Raw genomic sequence first — 22,899 nt, forward strand, 5'->3', positions numbered from 1 at the left:
TACGATCACCCATCCACATGTCAAGATGTCTCCTGTAGGTGGTCAGTGGGTGGATCTGCCTATGCGAAACCGGGATTACATTCCGGAGTGAGTGGAGCCTCTGGGATAAGAATCTGTCCCTCCAGCATGTCCTATTAAAATCTGTGCTGAGGTTTATGTCCCTGGAGTGTGTAGCTCCAAGGGATTCGGATATCCTGAGGTGGAGCATGTCCATTAATTCTGGGTTGGACATTTCCTTAAACAACAGGCACACATCACATCCGAGTAGGCGGTAAGCGACTGAGTAGAGCTGGAGGTACTGTGTCCGAACTGCGCAGGGCATCTGTGTGAGTCCCTAGATCTGCTTGTCGAGGAACTTTTGTGGCCATTACAGTTGCTGCAGGTGTCAGGTAAGGTACATCCCAAATGGTGCATTGTAACCAAGCATGGTCGTGATGAGTATAGGGGCACAATGACCTCACTTGATCTAGATGTGAAACCATATGGGATAAGGTGGGCTATATAGAAGGTCTGTCTAACCACTTTGGCAACTTGATTGTCAAAGGCGAGAGTACAAACAAGTCATGTCCCCAAACCCCTAACAACTCCTACCGTACGTAATGGATTACCACCTATGTGGTAATGTGTGGGCATGTTGTTATTCCCAAAGGGGATGACTATGCATCTAATGGCATTTAGCTGTAGGCCATGGCTCTGGCACCAGTCATCCATCTCTGTGAGACCCTGTTTGAGTATGCATGTGCCAGCTGGAGAGTTGATTATGGCACCCAGTTTGCAGTCATCTGTGAACATGGTCAGCCATATTCCTCCTGTGTTAGCCTGTACGTCAGAGAAATATATACTGAACAAGAGAGGTCCCAGGACTGAGCCTTGTGGGATGCCACATGTAACTGGTGTATAGTCAGACATGGCACCTGCAATACTGACCATGTGGGTGCTATCCCTGATCCAGTTAGCAATCCATCTTGTGAGATATGTGTTGATATTGACGCTGGTGAGCCTATGTATAATGGCTGAGTGGGGTATTGTGTTGAAGGGTTTTGCAAGGTCCAGGTAGGCTGTGTGGACAACCTTCCCTATGTCTATGGACCTGGTAACTGTTTAAAGAATGCAAACAGGTTCAAGAGGCAAGATCTGCCCACAACAAAGCTTAAATGTGTAGGACCCAGTGTCTGTAGGTTCCTGATGTCTATGTGTATGAGTTCCATGACAATACACTCCATAGCTTTGCAGAACAGGCTAGTTAGGCTTATAGGGCAATATTGTCTGGGGTCCGTTGTGGCACCACCTCTGTGGAGCGGGACCACTGTCACTGTACGTCATTCCTTGGGTACATATCCTGTAGTAACTCTGATATTGAACAGTGACTTAATGTGAAGGTTACGTTCATCATGAAGCTTGTGTAAGAAGCAGGCCGGGACACCGTCTGGTTCCATTGATGCTGTGTTGTCTGCTTTGGGGAGGGTAGCACTCACCTGTTCATTTGTGATGTCAGGGAGGTTACACTCTGTTGGGATGGACAGTTGCTCCTTAGGGGGGATGGAGGGGAGACATCTGCACTGAACCTGTTTGCCAGGATGTTGGCAATGTCTGTGGGTTCAGGGTATGTTTAGTCAGTATACAGTAACTCACAGCATATCAATGAGTGTCCACCCAGGTTCCTGACATAATTAAAGAAGGCCTTGTGATTGTCCTAAGTGTCTGGTGCAATTGTCCGTTAGAAGCGGGCCTTAGCTGAATTCATGAGTGATCATAGCTTTCTGCTAGTACAGATCACAGATGCCTTCCCTGTCTGGGATTGTGCTCTATCATGTAGTAGCCTCCTCCTTTCGTTGTATAGATTATTAATGGCTGGGGTCCACCAGACAGGTCCCCTGCCATAGGAGGAGTGAGTCTTGTTGTTATTTGGGATAGCACAATCCATGCAGTCCACTAGGTGTCCATAGAATGCATTTTTAAAGGATTCAGTGGTCTGAGCCATATTTACCACTGTCCCAGGGTCTTTGAAGGATAGCACCTTGGTTTGGAGAAGTGTGACATTTGCTTTTGAGAAGTTCACCAAGGTTACCTATGATGGGTGTGCGGACAGGATATGAATTTCCAGTGAGATAAATGTATGGTCTGACCTTACCAATGAGGGTTATACCACTGGTGTGGAACATAGAGTCCCCATGTTGGTGATGATCAGTTCCAGTATGTTTTCCCCTCTTGTGGGTGTGGTGACCGGTTGTGCCACAGCATTTGAGTTTACAAATAGTAGCAACTGTTGGGCGAGGTTGTTGGGGCTTCAGTAGTATCCCGGGTCAATGTTTGGGTATTTGAAGTCACCCAATATAATGGTGTTTGGGGAGACCATCATATTCTCCAGTGTTCCCAGGAAAGCCGAGTGTGGTTCCTGAGTTTGGGAGGGTGGTCTGTAGCAGGCTATGAACTGAAAGGCAGTTTTGCACACTGTTAGTTGCACATGTATGGTCTGTGATGCTTCGTGCTGTGCTACTAACCCGGAGGCATGTGTATCTGTGATGTATATGGATACTTCCCCTATTTGTGTTGGCCGTTCTGAGTCTTGTGGTCAGAAATAGTGGTATGAAGTATAACCTGGTAGTGCTGGTGTGCATTTGGGAGCCTAAACCAGGTGTCTGTTACTGCACAGATATCGATATTCTCCATACTGAAGAGAGTCCTGAGTGGGCGAATTTTAAGGGTAACACATCTGGTGTTGAGCAGCATTACCCTTAGTTTCTTTTAGCCTGTAATGTTTATGGAGGTGGGTTTGTCTTTTGAGCCTCGCTTAAAAAAGGCGCTATGGGGGTAGCAAGAGCCTTAGCCAGTATTCGAAAGTCCAAGGGTGACAGGTGCAAGCTGTCCATAGCGAAGCTACGTGGCATGTCGAGCATGTCACCCCAGTCTGACAGACACTGGATCCCCTTTGAATGACACCAATATGTTAGCCAACTGTTAAAAGTGATCATTTTGTCTGTATACTGTGACATCATTCTTGGTGAGTTTAAGATGCAACACAAGGTCAGGGTCATACTGGCCTGGGCTACATGATCAGAGAGTTCCTCTGTGTATCATGTCATGTGGTCCAGGGAGGAACGTCTGAGGTTATTCGCACCAGCATGGACAATGATGGAGCCATTTCTGTACTTGCTTTGGAGTGACCTGAGTGCATGTGTTATGTGGCAGATCCTGACACGCGACAGACAGCTCAAAGTGACCATCCCCTTGTTCGGCCTGGTGAGTGGGACATCAGTGTGTCTGACAATAAGTGTCACCTATTACAAGTGTATTAGGTGTGTTGTTTAGCCCTAAGGGCAGTGACTCTGTGGCACACTGACTTTGTGAACTATGTGATATGTGGGTATTGTAGTGGGTAGCAGTTGTTTGTGTGTCTGCTTTGGAGGTCTCTGCTGCTTAGGCAGAGTTTATATAGAGCCTCCGAGTATGTTTATGTGTGATAATGTAGTTTGATTGCTGTCACTATAGGTTTATGTGAGACTGGATTTGTGGTGTGTGTGGTTACCTTCACCACCTGATAGACTGTGCCAGTCATGGGTTGAGAGAGCTCAGCCTCCTGTATGTCTATATAGTTGCATCTCTCACATATATCTGAGTTTGTTGGGAGGAGGAGAGGGTTATCGGTGTACATAAGGCAGTTGTGATGTGTCAAAATTCCAATATTCACCAGCTGGACTGGAGAGTACACACGAAACCGACCCCTGGATATGCCAGGATATTATGATGACATACTCTGTTGACTGATCACAAAGGATCAGTAGGGTGTTAAGTGTGTAAAAGAGTATAACAGGGGTTTAGTGCTCAGGTTTTGTCGGTGCTTTGTAAAGAGTAGCTGGGAAGGAGTCCAGACTGAAACATGACACCTCCTTCAGCTATGTCATAAATAGCAATGTACACTCATATATGTCCTGAGTCAGGGCCAACTGTACCTAACTGACAATGCCGACATCCTGTCAGACAGGCCTATATATACCTACCCACCTCCCACTGACGAAAGGCCCTATCATCATACCAGGAGATATCACATGTAGAATGGGTAAACAGCTCCCCCCAAAGCCAAAAGCATGGCAGCAATTGGATTACATTGTTTCCCTATATGTGTCATGAGTGAACTACAGAACAAACAGACCCTGCACCTGAACAGTCTGTTGAGCCTCACCCTCTCCCCAGGATCTGAAACCATTGAATGTGTTACAGCAACAGATGGCACTCCCCACAGGTGTTGGTGCACAACACACCATGGGAAGTATAGTCCAATAAGCCTATGAAGTCTGATCTGCAAGGCCATGGAGTCCATCATGATTGAAGTCATAAACAGAGCAATTGGAAGCTGACAAACACACAACCCTACCAACTGTGGTATGTTCATGGGCAGATCATGGTTCCCAAACATGCTAGACTGTTTGCAAGGCAGCCACCCAGGACATACATCACTGAACAGAGCTACACATTTCCCACACAGACTTTGAATAGCCATTTATCAACATCCCAGACACATGTCGTATCCACAAAATCAACAATCTGTGCATAAATATGTGTTGTCATATGAAGGAATGGCAATTTGTCCACAGATAGATCACACAAGCTAAGAATTGTGGGGTCCTGTTCAAGCTGTTAACACCTGCTGACCCACATGGTTCATTCCTGGGATTGCATGAAACAAATTGTACACACATTACCATGTCCAGTCTGATGATGTCAGCATCCTACAAATAAAGCAGGAGAAAAGGAGCCACCCAGTAAAGCATATAGCGCGTTGTGTTAATGCATATCTCTCTAGTATCATAGCATAGTTAAGTAGTGGCTCGAAACCTGCAATTGCTGACTCTATGTGTGGGGGGGGGGGTTCCTTTGAGAAGAGTGCCCTTTTTGGAGACTGGGAAAACACATTAAAAGAGGTACAATCCTCTTTGGAAAGTCTGATGATGTCAGCATCCTACAAATATAGTAGGATAATAAAAACCACCCAGTAATGCATATAGAGCGTTGTGTTAATGCGTAATTCTCTAGTATCATAACATAGCTAGGTAGGAGTTTGAATCCTGCACTTGCTGACTGTGTATGTAGGGGGTGGTGTATGTGTTTGATTACCTTTGAGAGGCATGCTCTTTTTGGAGACTGGGAAAACACATCAAAAGAGGTACATTCCTCTTTGGAAAGTGTGCTGATGTCAGCATCTTACAAATATAGCAGGAGAAAACAACGCACCCAGTAAAGCATATAGCGCGTCGTGTTAATGTGTATCTTTCTAGTATCATGACATAGTTAGGTAGGGGTTTGAATCCTGCAAACACTGATAGTGGGGGGGGGGTGTATGAGTACCTTTGAGAAGAGTGCCCTTTTTTGGAGACTGGGAAAACACATCAACGGAGGTACATTTCTCTTTGGAAAGTGTGCTGATGTCAACATCCTACAAATACAGCAGGAGAAAACAAAACACCTAATAAAGCATATAGCACGTCATGTTAATGCGCATCTCTCTAGTATCATAGCATCGTTAGGTAGGGGTTTGAATTGTGCACATGATTATGTGTGTAAATACCTTTGAGAGGAGTGCCGTTTTTGGAGAGTGGGAAAACACATCAAAAGAGGTACATTCCTTTTTGGAAAGTGTGCTGATGTCAGCATCCTACAAATAAAGCAGGAGAAAACAAAGCACCCAGTAAAGCATATAGCACGTCATGTTAATGTGTATCTTTCTAATATCATAACATAGCTAGGTAGGGGTTTGAATCCTGCAAATGCTGATTGTGTGTGCGGGGGAATATGTGTAAATACCTTTGAGAAGAGTGCTCTGTTTGGAGACTGGGAAAACACATTAAAAGAGGTATATTCCTCTTTGGAAAGTGTGCTGATGTCAGCATCCTACAAATATAACAGGAGAAAACAAAACACCCAGTAAAGCATGTAGCACATCTTGTTAATGTGTATCCCACTAGTATCATAGCATAGTTAGGTAGGGATTTGAATCCTGCAATTGCTGAGTGTGTGTGTGCGACACTGTCGGTCAATGAGGTGTGGGTTGTGCTTTTACTGACATATCAGGATTAAAACAGTATGTGCATTGCACACATCAGGTATCTGTGTGGCAAATAAATATATGTACATGTGACCTCAATTAGTACATAGGTGTGAAGCCTGCATACTACAGGAATACATTTGTTTCCTTTGACAGATTGTGCCGCTGCTTCTCAGATCGTAGGTCACATATGTATGTATGTGACAAGGCCGGCCACTGTAGTGATCTGTGGCCAAGGTCATCTGTGCCACACACACCCATGACAGTTACTATAGAGTAGTGTGAGTGAGGGTATATGCCTGGGGTATATGTCAGACATGTTCATACACAACAACGTCTGGCAATAATGGACAGTCATTATAGGTGTACAACAGCCTTGTGGATATGCATACAGGCCCCTAATGTCTTATGTGATACACTGAGGGACTCCACAATACCACCGGATATGTGGATACCAAGGGACAGATGACATAACACTTGGCTGTATGTACACATTGCTACCCAACATACATGTTGGGGGCTACCACCTATGTGGTACTGTCGGGATAGTATGTATAGTAAATGTGGATGACTATGCTATAGTTGGCTTAGAGCTATACAGCATGTGTCGGACAACAGGTATCTGTCTGTACGATACCCTTGTGTAGGATATGTGTCCCATCCAGAGAATGCACTGTAGGCCAATGCATGCATTTACAGATGTGGATGGACATATCCTTAGTGTGTTTGTATGTACCTAAGAGGGCTATATGCCAAACAGGTGTGGTCCCAGGAACGGGTGGCGGTCAATGCCACTGGTTACTGTTATAGTATAATACCGGAAGGATCCAACTGTTACAGAGTTCCCCACATGTGTGTGTGTTAGGTGCCAGGACATCATCTAATGATTGGTTATGGTTGAGGCTGTGTATACTACCAGAATGCAAAACATTGACAGATATTAACAGTATCACCCACAGCATAGTGTCAAACCATGTCATATACACTCGTGTACCCATGTTAGAACATATCTCTAGTGGAATGCATACTGGCCATCGAGAGATACTATGAGATGTTAACAATGTGTAATACAGGGTATGTCACACGTCCCATGTGTCCACTAAGTACGTACATGCAGACAGTGCGCACCCACCATGTTCACAGATGTACACCTGCTAATCTGTACTGCACACATCACACACATACTGTCCACACACTGACACATGCTGGCAACACTATACACTTCAGCCACGTGGCACATGGGCAGACAATACATACTCAGGCTTAACACTAGTGTAAACAATGCTACATTCACAGTCATAGCTTTGATGCATCATGCCTGCTCAGATATACCTACAAGGATATCATTACACTTTCCTGTTGACAACATGCTAATATTGCTACACTGATATAATGTCATCCTGTGCTTCAGCACCATGTTAGCCTGTTCCTGCATCAATGTTACAGATGACAGGAGGTGGCACAGGTGTCATCATATGCACAGGGTGTGTAGTTGGTTTGCCAGAGCCCGACATTGACCCATCCAATCGACATGTATGTGTGTGTTTGTGTGTGTGTGTGTGTGTGTGTGTGTGTGTGTGTGTGTGTGTGCATGTGTGTGTGTGTGTGTGTGTGTGTGTGTGTGTGTGTGTGTGTGTGTGTGTGTGTGTGTGTGTGTGAGGGACAACAGTACAGCATGGGCCAATGTTGATGTAATGTGTGTGTGTATATGTGTGAGCCCTAGCTGTTTGGTTAATGTGTGCACACAGCTCCACCATGTGGCTGCCATATACGGGAGGTTGTGGGTCAGCCACAGACTGTACCTGCCAGGCTGTACAGATCATTGTCTTTGGCAACGGACATGGTACCTGTGCCTGGCAGGGGTGCTACGGACAGTATCGGGTACCAACCCTGACTAATACTATCATCAGAGGCAGAGGTGTGTTGAGTGGACCCATGTCCCTGCTGGGACTGGCCAGAGCCACGTGCATGTGGTCTACTAGGATGGTCAATCGACAGGCCAGCCCCAGCATTGCTGGGGCTGGTACTGCCACTAAGGGAGCAGCTGTGATCTGTGTGCCGTCCGTGATGACTGCCAGCCATTGATGTTGCTGGCATACGTCTGCATCGACATCTCAACCATCCCGCACGGTCCTGGCTCATGGAAAACACATTGTTAGGGCATCTAATGTCTCCCCCCAACATCTATCAATGACCTCGGTGTAATTCCGAATGGCACCGGCAAGGTCACGGATGCTGTCATTGATAGCGGTGTAATGGGCCCTCTGCGTCCTTAGTCCCTGTCTGGTGTACCATTCCATATGCGCCTGTGCCTGCATTACAGCCCGGAACATACTTGAGGTCGTAAGACCTGTGGGGACACGTCTGCCAGGGGCATTATGACCAGCAGTGCTCCCACGAGAACCCCTGGACATCAGCCTATGTGGTACCATTCCAGTAATCTGGGTATGGCTGCTGTAAGGGGATGCAAGTGCCATGGATACCACACTATCCTGGTCAATGCCAACTGTATGCTGTCCCTCGGCTAAGGCCATTGGTGATGAGGGATGTATTGGCAGTATGAGTGTGCGCATAGATGGGGTGGAAAGCTGTGTACTGTTGATTGGCGGACCAATGACAGACCCTGTCAAACCTGCCTGTGCCACAATACATGTCTCATCATCTCCACTATTTGTGGCAGTGACTTCAGGTTCCCTGCTGCTTTCAGCCAACCCAACCTCAGCACCTGTGAGAGGAAGACAGGAAACACACTTTACAATCTGTACATGATGTTAGCACACATGAACACGTGCACACATGCACACATGAACACATGCACACATGAACACATGCACACATGAACACATGTACACATGCACACACGAACACATGAACACATGCACACAAATACACTCCTCACTACAGCAGATACACACACACACACACACACACACACACACACACACACACACACACACACACACACACACACCAGCAATCCAACACATAGTCAATAGTGGGTGAAGGTGGGTGACAGTATCACAAGGCAAACAGTCAACTCACACGTCAGCATGCAGAATATGTGTTGCTCAAGACCATGCAGTGCGAGTGTAGACAGCCCTAGTTAATAACAGTATACATGGCTTTGATGCATGTGTGTAGTTGTTCAGTGATTGGCTACACCCTGGAACACAATGTGTACATGGACACAACATTGCTGTGCAAGTATTATCAGCTCTGCAATGTCCTGTGCACCATCACTCATAGGTATACATACCATGACTGCATGTATCTGTGTGACTATGCCTATCCAATGTGCAGTACGGTGTTTCCACAAGTGTGTCTGATGCTCTGTGTATTACATGTCATTGAGGCAGCTACTGACATTACTGAGCTGTGCAACATCTTACAGCAAACATGCACAGCATGCATTATGCGTAGGTGTGTTACGTGTACATGGCCTACACCTCACCTATGACATGCACATTTCATTACCAATATTGCAGTTATACTACACTCACTAGCATGTATTGTCTGCCCTGCTCTTACATCAGAGGGACCTACAAGGATTTGAAAGAGTTCGTCAGTGGCCACAACTGTGGCATTGCTAAACTACAGTAGAACAACAGTCGACAGTCACAGGTGTACAGATAATATTCCAAATATAAGTATTGCACAACACTAGGTAGCACAACTGCTAAACACACAGTACACAGCTCACGTATACATAATCTAACAATACAGGTAACTGTAGTCTGCAGGTAGGGCATGTTACCTGCATGCTCCATGTCAACATGCTGGGTGGCTCCGGCCTCCATGATGACACATGTCTGTGGCAGTTGCTGTTGTTGTCCAGGAGCCACCACGCTTAGGAGCAGCTCCTCCACTCTGGTGAGGGGGGGATGTATGGCCACTCCACCACCTGTGGCAAGCTGTTGTCTATGGATATCAGATGCACACCACAGGACATGTCTAATTAAATCACTGCAGTGATGGCGTACTTGCTCATATGTCCGGTTATGCATGCCTATGTCATTTACCCAACGAACAAGATCTTGCCACAGTGCAGTCCGCTCATGCTGGTGCTGGCTGCTTCTGGAAAACAGCAGTGAGTAGTGCTGCACCAGGCTGTGGTGGATTACCTCCTCCTCTGCTGATGTGTAACAAGGGTTACTTTGGTGGGCCATCAGTCTGAAAGATAAATGAACAATATGTGTGAGCGAGTCCTGTGGCACCCTTTACACCCTTACCCACAGATATCACTTCACTGCCATATATACCATCCATTTGTCTGTCAGAGGATACACACGTTCAATACCACATATTGGTTCTCAGGCCACAACTGACTAACAGTGTCTGGCACACTCTATATATCAAACCACTATACCACAGTACCTGGCACACTGTTTGTGACACAATGCACAACCTCGCCACAGGGGTATATATCACGCTAATGCACGAACAAAGATGTCATCCATTGCAATGAATGTAAAGTACAGTTACAGTAGTATCAGTAAACCACCCTAGTCGTTGATGCCATACCCCTGCCTAACATATGTGCACAGTTGTTAATATAGGTCGCATACTGCTGTAACAGAGTATATATGTTGCTAGATACACACGTATACCCTGTAACACATATATGATTGCGGGCATGGTACAGGCATAATTACACACACATCAGACAAACATACAACACACCACTGTAAGCCAACACAGATGAGCTTTACCTGTGTATCATACAGTACTGTGTGCCACTACTTACAAACCCTTATGCCTGAGGTATGTACTCTGTGCAGAGTACAGGAAACACACAAGACAGTGTTTCCAAGCAATGTGAACATACACCATACTGTGCTGTTTAGGCCTACAGCTTCAGGTAGTACTACAGTTCATATGGGAGTTGGATTCACCAGCAGTACCACTCACTAAGCATACATGTATTGCTTTAGCCTACAATGGGACACCACAGTCATCAACAAGGAGCTATGTCACAACGTATGCCATACTACTATGTCTGCCTAGCAATAACATACACATCTTTTGCTGGCCTCACAGCTAGGACAGACACTACCATGTCAGATACAACTTCATACTAAGCTATCACATCTTTATAGACCTTGCACACATTCAGCGTTACACTCATTCAACATCACATAGCGGGTATTGCATTAAGTACATGTGTGAGTACATAGTGTCATAGGTAGGTAATATGCTATTGGCCCTAGGGCCTACAGCAGCCTAGCCATATGCTACCCTGGCCTTTGCCACACATGTACTTTGATTTCACTTGCCCCTGTCAACCAGAACCACAGAGGTGATTCCCGGGGTGTATTACCTATCTCACAAACAATCATCAGGGGTATTTATGACAACTGCTAATGAGGAACCTTGTTTGCTATTGCTAGGTGGTTTATTCCAGGGTATGGCATATCTCTGAGATAGGAACCTATCCCTCCAGCATGTGCTGTTTAGTGAGCTGACGACGTTTAGGGCCATAGACTGTGTAGCCCAGAGGGATTGTGATATGTTGCCATGGTGGTTGGCACACAGCTATGGGTGTGACATACCTCTGTATGTCCGGCAGAAGTCACCTCTGTGTGGGCGGTATGCAATACAGTCTAGCTGTGGTTTTGTGAGTCAGTCTGCATACGGCATCTGTTTGAGGCCAGTATTACTCTTTGTGAGGTATGTCTGTGGCCTTTCCACTTGCTGTAGTTGTCATGTGAGGTACATACCACACGGGGCATTGTGAAAAGTAGGGGGGAATACTGACCTATATTTCCCTAGATGACACACCTGTTGTGATGACACGTACCACATAGACAGATTACAAGTCTAGTGTGGCACTGTCTTTATCAAAGGGGAGGCTACTGTCCACCTGTGTCCCATGTTCCCTTATCACACCGTCAGTTTTAGGTAGATTTTTACCTATGTGGTAGTTAATGGGTACAGTGTTTTGGAAAGGAGTGATGGCACAGCAGTATCGACACCTGTCTACAGTCCATGCCTTGGTCACCACACACCTGTTGCGGTACATATGACCCCGTGTCTCTCTCTATATATATATATATATATATATGTGTATATATATATATATATATATATATATATGTATATATTTATATATATGTATATATATATATATATATATATATATATATATATATATATATATATATATATATATATATATCTATACACATACATGTACACATCCATTGCTGTACATATAGATGTACATATAGGCACATGTACAGTCCACCTTTCATGGTGGGGATATCACTTATGCGACAGTTGTGAGATGTACAGTTATGTGATTATATTGCACAGTGTTGTACAGAATGCATTTTGGTGTCCTCAGTCCATGTAGCTTTAGCAGGCCTCACTGGCTGTAACACAGCAGATCTGACAAATCAGTCCCACAGCGTTTAACCACCACATGACATATATCAGCACTGCATGCTGTTTTCTATGCCACACACTACGACCTACATAGATATATGCACATAACAGCCTTCAACAACATATATGTGTCCACCCTTCACTAACAGTTGCAGTATGTCCCTTGCCGTATGCACATGTGCAGATACAGACAGATACGTACTGCTGCCACATATGGATGAATTACAGTGTGTAGAGTACTCTTCAGGAACATCTACTACATGCCGGCACATACATATGAGTTACATACCTTACCTTTGTATTTCTCTGCTCCATCTGTTGTTACTGTTTTGTTGTTTATTTTTTTATATTTTTGGTTGTTTTGTTTGGATTTTCTCTGTCTGTTTCTGTCTCTTTCATCTGTGTCTCTCTCTCTGTCTGTGTCTCTGTCTCTCTCTCTCACTCTCGTTCTCTATCTCTCTTTTCCTGCAATGATATTATTGCATGTGTGGACAGCAGGTACAGCCTGCTTTTCTAGGTATCTGCACATGTGCATGTGACAGCCTCTGCACCAATTGGTGCCCACCATTAAGTAATTGCATGCAGCCTGCTGTTTGGTAATTGCAGTACTCACTGTGATTGCAACCCACTGCTATAAAGTCCTAGGTTAGGTAGGCATAGCCCTTTCAGCTTTCCAAGGTGGGGCCCATGCTTGTTTGCTCTGGACACCGTTGTGTCAGTCAGAAGGTTGGTATATGTCTCTTATCTGAAGGTAGGGTTGTAGCCAGTGATATGCATGTTGTACTCAAACCTGAATGTTGCTGCTTCCAGTACACACTTCTCAGTGTAGACATTTACTCACCCCTCCAAATTCTAACACAGGATACATGGGAGTATGTACTTTATTTCTGAATTAGACAATTAACTGTCATACAAATGTAGTTATTGCAATATATTCCTGTTGCACATGCACTGTTTGTGAACTGCTATACTGTAATTATTAAGTTACTTCTGAACAGTTTGTGGTTTGTTTGTGTTGACATTAGCACAGGCTGCTCAAGACAACTGGACATATTTCAGTGCTGAGTATGCCTACCTACACCTTTGGTTTTGCCTGAATACATGGGTATGTTGTACCTTTGGGTAGGGGAGCAGAGCTGCAAAGAGCATTTTTTATTATCGTGTGAGGTTTATCTTGCTGAACATACAGGGTTGCTGTGTACCTGTTAGTCTATCAAGGCAAGTAGTCTGTCTGCGTAGCTCCCACCTGTGGACATATCCAGATGATAGCTAGAGGTTAGCCAATTATTCTTTGTCTGTGCACCACATCAGTCTTTTCAGCACTGGCACAATGGCATTGTCACAGTTGGTTGCTAGCAGTACATGGCTACATCCTGTGATATTTCTGTGTTGTACTCCTACATAAGGGCATGCTTGTGGAACTCCTTCCAAAGATATTTGCAGAGTGTGTAACAGCAGGAATGCTGATATGCCTGTGTGTTTCTGTCTCTGCCTGGCCTCAGATACTCTCAGGTATATATTTGAACAGCCTCAGTGAAAGGTACATATAAGTGAGATACACTTGTAATATATTACAGACATATTTCAGTTGAGGCTTTCTTGGGAATCGGAGCATATATATTACTACACCTTTTCTGACGTGCAAGCAGTGTCTACTCTCACCTATTGACGTTATTCATTAAGTGTGATTCCCCACTTTTCTGCCTAATGTTAGTACTTTTCAGAGTGATTCAGAGGGGCACAGCTAACATTTGTTTACAAATCAGGGACATCCCTGTAAAGCAGTCACAGTTGGGGAGTCTGGCCTCTGCCCTATTCAACTTTGCCAGTGTTTATCCTGGTCTGATACTGTGTGGTGTTTGTAAGGCGCTACTGTAACATTATTCGCTGCTAGAATGGCTGGTTCTTTTTTCACAGTCATGTCATGCAATTTCACAACAACTGCTGGTAAAGACCTACAGAACAGGATTTGTGTTATGCCATTCCTAATTTCCATTTACATTCCCTCATTGCAATGCATGATATATTTATTTGAGTACCAAGTTATTTGTATATCTGCTGTGTCTTAGTGGTAATTCATGCAGTCTATTGTGTCAATGGTCTGGGCTTCGAGACTGGCAGAGGTTTTTTCTTTTGCTGCTGAGCAGAATAAGGGCCCTGACATAGAGTGACTAAGGCACTTTTAAGCAGTTGTAAGTGGGTTTGCGTGACACTTAGCTAAGCGCACACATGCGCACACTCGCTTAAACCTGCTAACTACTGCTTAAAAGTACTTACTCCCGCTAACCCCTGTGCTAATTTCTTTGAAAGAAAAGAAAATGGGGAGATAGGAAACTGGTGAAAGAGGGGGCACAAAGAGGGACAGACAGTAAGTAAACAAGCTCGGGATGTGCAGGACGGGTGCAGGGAAGGTCCATAGCTCCCCATTTCTTTACCAGCAATAGCTGTGCATATGCAATAAATTTGGAGTGAAATTTGAAACCTTCCACCCCTGGGAGAGGGGTGAGGACAACAAAGTATGTTGTACTGCCAATTATAATTATCAGTTTACATGTCTAGCGGACATGTGTGTGAAATGGGCAGCTATGTATGAGCATAATTTTTTTGTGGGTACAGATTGCCCTTTTTTTTTTTCAGGTGGGAGTGGAAAGTGAGGTAGAGGAAGTAGGTATGTTTGGGGAGGTAAACAGACAAGACAAACAAGATGCATACAGGGGCGGTGTATGACACATGGGGTGGGTGAACACTATTGACGGGGACGGATGTTTGGAAATCACAAGCCCATGAGCCCACAGATGGTAACAGTGGAACTGAGATCCCCACCCATGGGCAGTCACCACTGCACCTTCACAGCCCCGAGGGTGGCTGTGCTGGGGGTTGTGTAGGACGGGCAGGCTCACCCATGAGATGCGCCACTCTTGCCTCGAGCTGGCATAGGGGATCAGCAACTGAATGCTGGATCTCCCTATGCACCATAACCCGGACCCTTCGAAGGGTGACAGGTGGCCCTTCTCTGCCCACGCTTGCATGGGGGGGACGAGCCCCATCCCCTGCAGCGCTTCCACCCGAAGGTGGCACAGGACCAACGGAGGAGGGGAGCCCGGGCTGGGCACCAGACCTGCTGGTGCCAGGTGCATTCGCCAGTTGAGGAGGAACAGGTGGGTTCGCTGGGACCGGCCTTCCCATACATTCTGTGATTAGGTGTGTTTAATTACAACATAAGCAAAACAGAATTCCAGATTAGTTGTAACAGCATGCAATAATATTCCCATTAACCCAACACACCAAGGTTCCAACAGTTGAACAGCAAGCATAACACATGCATATATTGAACAACAGTGGACATTCCAACAGCATGCAGGGATGATTGGTAGCAACAAGCCACCATGATTGTGGTGTTTGAACAGGGCACATGCATCAAAGTGAATGCAGATATTTATAGAACAATAGGACATATGTCCCAACAAATGTTTGAGATTACACATACCCATTGAGGTGTGGAATTGCATGGTTTTTGCACATACAGTAGGGTGTAGAAAGAAACCTCAATTAACATCTTATAAGTACTTTTAGTCTACACTACATTCCTAGCGTATATCCCCTACATGTATTATTACACTTACCAACATGCTTTAGGTTGTGTAATAGGTTTGGCTCGTTCATTATATACCTGTCCTATATTTGACTTACTAACTGTCCAAGATGCAGATGTTACTGGTACATATTTCTTGCTTTTATTTATATTTCTTTATCTACATATCTGGATGTGTTCACATGACATTTTCAGTTCAATTTGTAAATAACCCTGCATTTCTTGTAGCACGCACACATTTCTGGGGAACAAATTAACAAGCTACTCGTGTGCCAGATTTACTTATGCATGCCAGCCAGTCACTGACTATTGAGGACTGTATATATACTTCACAGATACTAGCACTTCCATCACCCACTTTAGATGGGACTGCCCAACTGTGGGTTGCCAGCAATTATTAAAACAGCACTATTTGTATAATGCAAGGGTACAACAACATTTCAAAGTAAGTGACACAGACACACTCCAGGTTTTATACCTTTATTAATTACATTACACACTTTTCCACAGGCTCTCTCCTTTATTTGATATTACAGTGCATATGGAAGACATATTCAGAACATATTATACCTTTATTAATAGGTTAGAACACTCTTTTTCAGGCTCGCTCACTTATTTTATATGACAGTACCTGCAGAGATATTATTCCAGACATATGTTACCTTTCTTAATGGGTTACTACACTCTTTTTCTGGCTCTCTGACTTTTTTATATGACAGTACATGCAGAGGGCTTATTCAGGGCATTTTATGGCTGTATTATTGGACTATGACACTTTCTTTCATGCTCTCTCCCCTATTTTATATAACAACACATGCAGAATAATCACTAACCTGCCTGGTGGCACAGCCTTAGAAGCCTATCTGCATAGGCTTGCTGATTCGCAGCACGGTCACCTGCAGCTGTGAAGTAAATGAAGGGATATTGAGACATACCTATCCATTATACAGAATCAATTATCAATTCTTACATACTGCATTCCATGGCTACCTACTCAGTTGTGGGGCATCTTGCATCCCACGGGCCTCCTGTATCCATTGGTTCAGTAGGTCCTGCTTCCATCTCTTCAAGTCTGCATGGTGGTGACGGACCTGCTCACCAGTCTGAGGAATGCGTGTGACACTGGTGAGGTCATGAGCTAAACGGTTCCAAGCCTCTGCCTTGTACTCCATCCCTTGGAACTGGCCCTGTAGGAGTCTTGACTCATGATGGTGGACAAGGAGCCAAACCATGTATTTCAACTCCTCGATGCCCCAACGTTGCACTCGGAAGTGTGTACCCTCTCCAGCACCAGCCATTCTAACAGCAGATGTGAGCTACAATCAGTTATGGTGAGTATTCCCGCCTATGGGGCTTAAATATGCCGCTTCCCACACTTTTTTGTGATTGGCCATTTTTGAAAATTCTCGGCTGACTGCAGACCTGCTTAGTAATGGTTAATCTAGCATTTCTAAGTATATGTATGTTACTGGCTGTTTCTCCTAACCTGTCATGGCTTAGTGGTTCAGTACTTTGATTATGGTGCATAGAGTCCTGGGTTCGAACCTTATCCTTCATTTTATTTTAATACTGTCCAGACAGGCTAGCGGGCGTGGCTGTGTTTAAGCAGCTTTGCTCTACGTTGCTCCACGTTGCCCTACGGTGCACTGGTTGGTGCAGCTCGCATGTCCACACAAACCGATTGCACTGGGTAAAGCGCTATTTAACTATGGGCAACTCTATTGCACTGGGTAAAGCACTGCCGAACTATGGGCACCTATATTGCGATGGGTAAAGTGCTGCCGAACTACGGGCACCTATATTGCACTGGGTAAAGTGCTGCTTAACTGCAGGCAATTGTATATCAGGATGCTTTAAAAATATATATTTTGTTCACTTATACATAGGCCATTTCACCGCTTTTTAGTAATATTTTAATCATGTATGTCAGGTATTATTTTATATACTGGTTTAAAACATAAATTGGAAGGGGAGTGGTGGGACTCGAACCATGAATGCCTCCTCTTTGTGCGAATGCTCTATCATTATGCTATTGCTATTTGGCTTGATTTGCATAAACATTCTTTCTTATGCTCTTCCATGTCGGGATTGCTAACTGCAGCTAAGCAATGGGCACACCCGCGCACACACGCACAAATACGGCAGCTATTTCGGGAATATAAAAAAAATAAAATTAATGTTTTACTTTTTATAACTGTGATGGGGGTTTATAATGTCAGGGAGTGTGGTGTTGGGTGCATGGACATTTGAGCAGACTCGCTCTTCTGTGTTTACATTTTTCTTTTTTAACCCTTGCAGGGGCGTGGACATTTAGACTGCTTGGCAGTCGGACACGCCCCCCTGCTTTCCTACACGGTCCGTGTTAGACTTGCGGTTGAGTCAGCATGCCCTCATGAATATTCATGGCATGCTGATGTCATACCGTTCAACTGCAGCCTCCGTGTAAGACTTATTTAGTCTTACACGGTGGATTTGTGAATCCGGGGGTAGATGTGGAGCTATACTACAAGATACACTGCAGTATATTTGCTCTGCATTATAAGATCTGAACCTTGAATAGTAATGTGTAAGGTATTATAGTGTGTTCCCCTCAGGACTGTCTTGGGTTAACCTTTGCATTTCAGCTATATGCATTACTGAATGTAGTTATGCTGATGCAGGCATGTATGACACTGTAATAGCTGGAGACTGCAAATATACCATCTACAACTGCATTTGGCTCAGGTAGCCAACCCAGCACCCCAATATGGTCTGTACACATCACACATATTCCCATCCATTAGGGGTTAAATGTGTAATACACAGTGTACTTACTATCTCTGTCATGCATGCATTTCATGCATGTGTGTTTAAAAGTCACTGCAGTCTTGTGTGATACTCTACCTACATTACCAGGTCATAATGTGTTACCAGGTGAGCTCTCGGCACATATCAGTCAATAAATTCATAGCAGTGGCTCACTCACTCAGTTTGCTAAATGATATGCATGTTGTTCGTTTTTGTACACACAGACCGGGGTTCGAATCCAGGGACAAGTACTACTATCTATTTATTGAAACAGACAAGTACTACTGAATATGTATAGAAAAGTTGTGCATTGTTAACAGATATGCTCCCCACAGGAATTACAGGTAAATAAATTGTCTGTAGTAGCTGTTCCAATGGTGTACTAATTTGTGTGTCCAGATGTACTATTTTGTAAACAGCATTGCTCAGCAAGGTGATAAGACTTCATTAAAGTAACTGTCCCCAAGTACTCTACTATTCCAAGTTGGAGCAAAAAATATACAGAAACCTCACCAAAGGTCTGCTGAGCACAACACACAGTCCAAAATAGAAATAAAATCGCTTCAGAATACCACTATGTTCAAAGATTTAATAAAACGTATATCCAAAAGGCGAAGAAACCCCTCTCCAAAACACTTGAAAATTCAGCAGGGTGACAAAATGAATCAAAACCGACCAGACCAGGAATCCAGAAATGCTATTCAGTATTCAGTGTTCAAAATACAGAATTAAATAACTCAAACTCTGAAGCTATAACAAGAACAAACAAATTTATTAAGCGCTTTCATCTCAGTAAAATACTGAGACTTCATCAGAATAATAACCCATCATTCATTTCTCTTTAAAAACACATATCACTTAATCAATTAAACAATTACAAATCTTAAAAACACATTTCATAATTTCATCATTAAACATCTCAAACTTAAATCACAATAATATAAGTTACTTTATCAATGCTCTACTTTTTAAAATAGGTAAAATAGAGACCATGCCATTAATGCCAGGTTCATTCATAACATTTAAATGTAGTTGTCACTTCAGCTCACTTCTTTCAATTTTAATATTTTCAATTATTCAGAAACTGAAGTTAATAGAGAGCATTTTTCACTTTTTAGAAAAAAGTTTTAAGTTTGTTCCTGGTTCTAAAATTAGTTTAACTGATACTATGACTGAAATTAAGTTATATACAAGGAAGCTAAACTTAAAATTATTTTTTCAGGACAAAGTTCAAGGTGGCATTAATGCAAACTTTCATACAAACAACTTTAAATGTAAAAGTATATTTAACCCACCAGCCCACCCTGTAGTTAACACTTTTGAACATCTTTGTTTGAAAGAAACCCATTCAGTTTTAGGGTCCAAAAAGAGAACATTTTTTAGTGTAACAAAGGATGAGAATTTAATTTTAAGGCAGTTGAAAGAAGACAACTCTATTCCAGTTATGAAAGCTGATAAGGGGGGAGGGATGGTGATAGCTGACAGTTTTGATTATAGTGCCAAAATGATGGAAAACTTCTATGACTCTGACAGATATCTTGAAGTTTCATTAAATGAAATTAGAATCGCTCACTGCAGGGTTCAGTTGTTTCTAGAAGATTCACTGTTTCAGGGGACTATTTCAGAAGAGTTATATATTTTTTTACGAAATTATCCCACCATCCCCCATGCCTTTGGGATACCCAGGGTACATAAAGATGTCTTGAATCCCCTTATAGAATTATTATTGCTGCAAATGGTAGTTCTACTTATCCTTTGGGAGTTTTTATTGATCGGCTTTTAAAAAATAGCTTTTTCTGTAGATTATATATAGGACACTAAGGATAATCACAAGGCTTTCTTTAGTTATGTTAGGAACCCGGGTGGGAATTCCCAGATATGCTCAGAATTAGTCCAAAATGACAAAAAATACACCGAACCCACAGACATTGCCAACATCCTAGCTGACAGGTTCAGCGCAAACTTCTCCCCCCCCTCCCCACCAAAAGGGAAAATATCTATACCAGCAGAGTGCTACCCCCCTGACATCTCAGATGCTCAGGTACTGGCCGCCCTCTCCAAAACAAAAAACACAGCATCAATGGGACCAGACGGTGTCCCGGGCTGCGTCCTACATGAACTCCAAGAAGAGCTAAATCCAAACATAAAACTACTGTTCATTCTCAGCCTTACTACAGGATATGTACCCAAAGAGTGGCGTACAGCAACAGTGGTCCCTCTCCACAAAGGTGGTGCCTCAACAGATCCTGGAAACTATCTCCCCTTAAGCCTGACTAGCTTGGTCTGCAAAGCTATGGAAAGGATCATCATGGACCTCATAAATAAAGATATTGGGGACCTACAGACACTGGATCTTACCCAGTTTGGCTTTGTTAAGGGCAGATCCTGTCTCTTAAACCTGGTCGATTTCTTTGAAACAGTCACCAAGGCCATTGACGAGGGGAAGGTGGTCCACACAGCCTACCTGGACCTCACAAAAGCCTTCGATACAATACCCCACTCGGGCATTATAGATAAGCTCACCAGCTTAAATATAAACCACTATGTCACTAGATGGGTTGCAAACTGGCTCAAGGACAGAACCCACATGGTTAGAATTGCTGGAGCCATGTCAGACTGCAAACCAGTTACAAGTGGCGTCCCACAAGGCTCAGTCCTGGGACCTCTCTTGTTTGGTATATATTTCTCGGAGGTACAGGCCAACAAGGAAGGACTGTGGCTGACCAAGTTCGCAGATGACTGCAAACTGGGAGCCATAATCGACTCTCCAGCTGACACAAGCATCCACCAAAAGGGCCTCATAGAAACAGACAACTGGTGCCAGAGCCATGGCCTCAAGCTAAACGCCAAACAGTGTATAGTCATCCCTTTTGGCAAAAATAAAGTGCCCACAAATTACCACATAGGTGGTAATCCATTAAGTACAGAAGAAGTAATTAGGGACCTGGAGACCCAAGTTGATAGCAATCTCTCATTTGACAACCACGTGGCCAAAGTGGTTAGAAAAACATTTTATATAGCCCACCTAATCATGAAGGGATTCACATCTAGATCAGGGGAGGTCATCGTGCTTCTTTACTCATCCCTCATCAGGCCCATAATCGAGTACAATGCCCCTTTTGGGATGTACCTTACCAGACACCTGCAGCAACTGGAAAGACCCCAAAAGTACCTCACCAAGAGGATCAAAGGGCTCAAACAGATGCCATATGCTGCCCGGTTAAAGAAACTCCAGCTCTACTCAGTGGCATACCGCCTGATCAGAGGCGATCTGTGCTTGACGTATAAAGCCATGTCCAACCCGGAATTAATGGACATGCTGCACCTCAGAAAATCCAAATCCCATTGAGCTACGCTCGAGACTTGAACCTCAGCACTGAAATAAATAGGACATGCTGGAGGGACAGATTCATAACCCAGAGGCTCCCTTCACTCTGGAATAAGATCCCAGTCCAGGTTAGGCAGAGTCCCTCATTGACTCTCTTCAAGAGGAATCTTGATGAGTGGATGGGAGATCGTAGGTTTACCCTGGGTATCACTTCTGTGTCACTGTTAGACAGAGGCACATTATACTAACCTTGAAAAAGGGCATAGCAAAATTAATTTAAAATGGGTGGCAAAAGCCAAACACACTCTGGCTAGGCTTATAAATGCCCTAGGGCAGATAGCCTAGTATGAACCTATGAACCTAAGAGACTCTTGGGATTTCCTGACCAGATTTAAAAAAATAACTTTTTAGGGAAAGCTCCACTCTTTATACTATGGATGTTATTGATTTATTTTCATTAATTCCACACAGTGAAGGTTTATAATTATTTTCAGAAGCAATTATTAAACTGACAGATCTAAGTAGTACCATGGTAAATTTTATTATAAATATCATGGAGTTAATTTTAGAAAGCAACTTTTTTTTTTGAAGGTTGTTACTTCAAGCAGATCAAAGGCGTGGCTATGGGGGCCAGTTGTGCCCCCATATATGCCAATTTGGTGATGTACTCCTGGGAACAGAAAAACATCATATCTAGATTTACTGACAGATGGATCTTTTACCTTCGATACCTTGATGATATTTTTATTTTATGTAAGGAAAATACTA

This window comes from Protopterus annectens, chromosome 12.part0 (assembly GCF_019279795.1).
Source record: "Protopterus annectens isolate FY-2018-M chromosome 12.part0, PAN1.0, whole genome shotgun sequence".
Taxonomy (NCBI): Eukaryota; Metazoa; Chordata; order Ceratodontiformes; family Protopteridae; genus Protopterus; species Protopterus annectens.